Raw genomic sequence first — 6,201 nt, 5'->3', positions numbered from 1 at the left:
AAGCCGAAATCTATTTCGACCATATACACATACTGGTATTTCGACGTAACGAGATAACCAAATTAAATAAGCTCCTTGCGACTCAGAAGTTCTCCCGCATTTACCATGGAAAATAATTATCTGTTGTTCCACTACATTCATAAATAACATGGATTACCTATATCTCAAAGCATTTGCAAATTAATTGATTTCTTACTAGTATTGTTTTTAATGTACCCTATTCTGTCATTTTGATAATAAGTAGAATCTAAATTTACTTCAAAAATTGATTAGATTAATAATATTCAATATTAAGAAGTGCCAGGCGAAATACAGAGGGATGAAATACTCTAGATGAGGAATGTAAAGCAATAAAATTCCGTAAGATATATGCATTGATAGTAATGTAAAACTATTTATACAATTAAGTCATTAATAAAGTAATTAAATAAAAATTTACGATAAACATCACAATAGAGAACGTGGTAAAGATAATAAAAGTACTCTAGTAATACGTTACTACATGTTAAATTTATACTATATGTATACGGTCGAAATAGATCTCGGCCATCATACGTTTGATCGAGTTCAAATGGTAAGCAACTGAAGTGAGACTTCGAGATAAGTTCCGAAGATAGTACAAACAAGCTTCGAGCTCCAAGACCGATCGAGGAGTCGGCTCGGTATCATTATCGAGCCCATGACCAAATCGAACCGCAAGGCAACGTGAAGGTAGTCGGAGACGCACAGACTGATTGACACTCACCCCGAATATCGAAGACGCACAGACCGATTGAAACTCACCCCGAATGTCGAAATCGAACCAAGGCCGAGCGTTCGACCCAATACCGAGCTTGAGCCAGTATCGAGTTCGCAGACAAGAGCCGTTGCAACCGCACTAAGAGAGAGAATCTTGGCGAGAATCGAGGAAGAGACAATTCATCATGGGTTCTCCACTATATATTTTTTTATTATAAATAAAGTAAGATCCCTCTACTATAAAAGAGGGAATCCCTGTAAGTACATGACAGGTGGACATTGGAAGAAAAGACTACTTCTCCTATTGAAGAATAAATCTCTTGAGCTTGTTTTACTCAGCATACTCACTCTCCTTATTCAATAATCCATATTCTGTTTTTATAGCCAAGAATCTAAACATTTCCACTTCTAGTACGATTTATGTCAAGCTATATCACAAATTCTTAGAACTACTAATAAATTTAACTATATCCGATTTTTCGGGTAAACAGTTTGGCGCCCACCGTGGGGCTACGGGTAACAGTGGTTGTTTGATACAAATCTGCAATACACACCAGTTTACAACTTCGAATCAACAACGGCAAACCCTCTATTGATGGCTTTACGTATCGACCATGAAGCCGACCTTCAAGATGAAACCAACAACTTGATACCCAGGGCAGGAAGGCTACTTAACGATGTCACCGAAGCTCGAGTCGAAGTACCGCTAGATGTCAATTCACAAGTGGTTCTTGAGGCGAACCAACGTTCCGAACCGGAAAAAATTATTCAGGGCGGTACTCGATCCGTAGCTCGAGACACCCATAACGTGGAGGAGATCGGATTCAGCCTACGGATGATCTTCGAGATGTTACAAGCCCAGCAAATAGCGATAGCTCAGTTGCATAGCCAAACTCAAGTACAAAGCAGGTCGGAGCCCAATCCGCTTCGAGAAATCACCTACAGAACGTAGCCAGCCTAGTGAAGTCAAATGAGCAAGAATCGGGGACTACTCCCGAAATTACTAAACTGCTCGAGGAACTCACAAAACGAGTCGAAGCCAACGATAAAAAAAATATAAACATATAATTCTAGAGTCGATCAGATTCAGGAGCTCCACCAATGATAAAAGGGCTGGATTCAAAATAATTCGTACAAAAGCCTTTTTCCTCGAGTGCAGCCCCAAAACCAATCCCCAAAAAATTCCGTATGCCCGAAATTCCCAAATATAACGGTACGACCGATCCCAACGAACACGTCACCTCTTATATGTGTGCCATCAAGGGTAACGATTTGGAAGACGATGAGATCAAATCCGTGTTATTGAAAAAGTTCGGAGAGACTCTCTCGAAGGGAGCGATGATTTGGTATCATAATCTACCACCAAATTCCATCGATTCTTTTGCCATGTTAGCGGATTCGTTTGTAAAGGCACATGTTGGTACCAAAAAGGTTGCAACAAGGAAATCAGACCTCCTCATAAAACAAAGGGGTAATGAAATGCTGAGGGAGTTCGTGTCCTCATTTCAAATGGAATGCATGGAATTGCCACCGGTCATAAACGATTGGGCCGTCCAAGTTTTCACCCAAGGGTTAAACAAAAAACGTTCAGTAGCATCACGTCGGCTGAAGAAAAATTTGATCGAGTATCCACCAATAACTTGGACGAATCTACACAACCGATATCAGTCAAATATTAGGGTCGAAGACAACCAGTTGGGAGCTCCTTCCGAATTCATGCATTAGAACAGGACAACTATTAAAAACCAGAGGGACATTGATAGAGAGCAAAGGTCGAATAGAGACCGATATCAACCGTACGTGGCAAATCGAATGAACAACGGTTCAACGTGCAATGCCGCTCGAAACAATCGAAGGAATGATCGAGGATAAAATTCTCGAGGGCTTATGAGCAAGAGTGGCTTTGATAAATATGCCGATCCTATAGAAGCACCTCGGCTATCAGAGTACAATTTTAGCGTCGACACATTGGGCATTGTTTTGGCGATTGGAAAAATCAAAGATACTAGCTGGCCCAGACCCATGCAAACCGACCCTTCCCAAAGGAACCCGGATTCGATGTGCAAGTATCATAGTACGCATGGCCACAGGACCGATGATTGCAGACAATTGAGAGAGGAGGTAGCCCGTCTATTCAATGAGAGCCACCTTCGAGAGTTCCTCAGTGACCGAGCTAAGAATCACTTCATAGAAAGGGACGCCAGCAAAAAGGATAAACAAGAGGAACCTCTGTATATCATTCATATGATCATCGGTGGGGTCGATACTCCACAGGGACCCGTGCTCAAATACGGCAAGATACCGGCCACAGGGGAAAAACGAACTCGAGGTTATGTACCCGAGGGCACTTTATCATTTGGAATCGAAGAAGCCGAGGGCATCTCTCAACCTCACAATGACGCTCTGGTAATTTCTATCCTATTAAATAAAGTTCAAGTTAAGCGTGTCTTAGTGGATCCAGGTAGCTCTGCGAATATCATCCGATCTTGGGTAGTGGAGAAGATCGGTTTACATAATCAAGTCGTGCCTGTAGCTCGGGTCTTAAACGTCTTCAATATTGCCAGTGAAACAACTAAACGGGTAATTATTCTACCCATAAATGTAGCTGGAACCATCCAAAACACCAAGTTCCACGTAATCGAAGGCGATATGACGTAGAATGCCCTACTTGGAAGACCATGGATCCACAATATGAGGGCAGTGCCTTCAATTCTACACCAAGTGATGAAATTTCCTATGTCAGACGGTGTGAAGACAGTGTACGGGGAGCAACATGCTGCGAAGGAAATATTTGTGGTCGATGAGATAACACCGATACCAACGTTATCGGCCTTAGAAAAGTCGAGCACAAAAGATAGGGGAGAAACCAAGTAGCAATCACAGCAACCAGTCTCGACCGAATCGGTGAAGCAGGAAATAGAAGATGACGAGGAAGAGTTTCCGACACCTCGAGCTCTCATCATCCCTGATGACTCCGACACCACCAAATCAACGATCGAAGAACTGGAGCAAGTTATATTAATCGAATGTCTGCCCGAAAGAAAGGTATACCTAAGAATAGGGTTGACCCCCGAACTCAGGCAAAAACTTGTTCAATTTCTTATTGATAACATAGATTATTTTGCTTGGCCCCATTTAGATATGAAAGGGATCCCACATCGATAACAACGCACCAGCTAAGCTTGGACCCTAGGTTCAAACCGGTGAAGCAAAAAAGAAGACCTCAATCCGAGGTAAAACATGCATTTGTAAGAGATGAGGTAACTAAACTTCTAAAAATAGGGTCGATTCGGGAAGTAAAATACCCCGAATGGTTAGCCAATGTGGTTGTAGTCCCCAAAAAAGGAAACAAACTTATAATGTGTGTAGATTAAAAAGATCTAAACAAAGCTTGCCCCAAAGATTTTTTTCCACTGCCTAGCATTGATCGCTTAATCGATGCCACAGCCGGCAACGAGATCCTCACTTTTCTCGATGCCTATTCCGGGTACAATCAAATTAGCATGAACCCGGAGGACCAAGAAAAAACTTTATTTATCACTAAGTATGGAACCTATTGCTATAATGTAATGCCATTCAGGCTAAAAAACGCAGGGGCTACGTACAAACGCCTAGTGAATAAAATGTTCGAAGAACAAATAGGTAAATCGATGGAAGTTTAGATTGATGACATGCTAGTTAAGTCCCTGCGTGCAGAGGACCATTTGACTCATTTGCAGGAAACGTTCAAAATTTTAAGGAAATATAACATGAAGCTCAACCCCGAGAAATGTGCCTTCGGGGTTGGATCAGGCAAGTTCCTCGGGTTCATGGTGTTGGATCGGGGGATGGGGATCAACCCCGACAAAATCAAAGGCATCGAAGACATCACCGTCGTGGATAGTGTGAAAGTAGTGCAAAGGCTAACCGGACGGATAGCTGCCTTAGGCTAATTTATTTTAAGATCATCAGATCGAAGCCACGAATTCTTCTCTCTGCTAAAAAAGAAGAACGATTTCACCTGGACCCCAGAATGCCAACATGCACTAGAACAACTGAAGCAGTACCTATCGAGCCCACCATTGCTTCACACTCCAAAGACAGATGAGAAGCTTTACTTATATTTAGCGGTATCGAAAATCGCGGTAAGTGGCGTCCTAGTTCGAGAAGAGCAAGGTACGCAGTTTCCTGTTTATAATGTAAGTCAGACCTTAGGAGAGGTAGAGACTAGATACCCACACTTAGAGAAATTGGCGCTTGCATTGATAGGCGCCTCTAGGAAGTTAAGACCATACTTTCAGTGTCACCCCATATGCGTTTTAACAACTTACCCATTTCGAAACATTTTGCACAAGCCCGAACTATCGGGCCGACTGGCCAAATGGGCCGTCGAACTCAGTGGGTACGATATTGAATATCAACCTCGAACGGCCATCAAGTCCTAAATTTTAGCAGACTTCGTGGCCGATTTCACACTAACCCTCGTACCCGAAGTTGAAAAGGAACTCTTGTTAAAATCAGGTACATCGTCGGGGGTTTGGACCCTCTACACAGATGGTGCTTCAAATGTGAAGGGATCCGGGCTAGGCATCATATTAAAACCTCCCACATGTGGCATTATTAGGCAATTCGTCAGAACTACTAGAATAACTAATAATGAGGCTGAATACGAGGCCATGATTGCAGGTCTCGAGCTAGCTAAAAACTTGGGAGCAGAAGTCATTGAAACCAAATGTGACTCTTTGCTAGTGGTGAACCAAGTGAACAAAACTTTTGAAGTTCGAGAAGATAGGATGCAGAGGTATTTGGACAAACTACAGGTAACTCTATACCGTTTCAAAGAATGGACCCTACAACATGTGCCTCGAGAACAAAACAGTGAGGCCGACGCACTCGCAAATCTGGGGACATCGGTCGAAGAAGATAAGATCGACTCGGGGACTGTCGTTCAGCTTTCGAGATCTATAATCGAGGGAGGGAATGCCGAGATAAACTCCACAAGCTTAACCTGGGATTGGAGGAATAGGTATATTGAATATTTAAAGAGCGGAAAACTCCCATCGAACCCTAAAGAATCGAGGGTTCTACGAACCAAGGCTGCTCGATTCACGTTGATTGAAGATGGAACATTGTACAGAAGGATGTTTGACGGACCACTGGCAGTATGCTTGGGACCATGGGACACCGATTATGTTTTACGTGAGGTCCATGAAGGCACTTGTGGAAACCACTCCATCCCCAAACCACTAATTCACAAAATCATCAGAGCAGGATACTACTGGGATAACATGGAGAAGGACGCTAAGGGGTTCGTTCGAAAATATGATAAATGTCAAAGGTTTGCACCAATGGGCATATCGGATAACATCTAAATCCAGTACAGGAGCTACTCCATTTTCCTTAGTGTATGGCTCCGAAGCTTTAATTTCGCTCGAAGTCGGGGAACCAAGCGCAAGGTTCCGACATACATGGGAGGAATCAAAC

The sequence above is a fragment of the Nicotiana tabacum genome, chromosome 22 (assembly GCF_000715075.1).
Source record: "Nicotiana tabacum cultivar K326 chromosome 22, ASM71507v2, whole genome shotgun sequence".
Lineage (NCBI taxonomy): Eukaryota > Viridiplantae > Streptophyta > Magnoliopsida > Solanales > Solanaceae > Nicotiana > Nicotiana tabacum.
Note: the sequence above shows the minus strand (reverse complement) of the source record.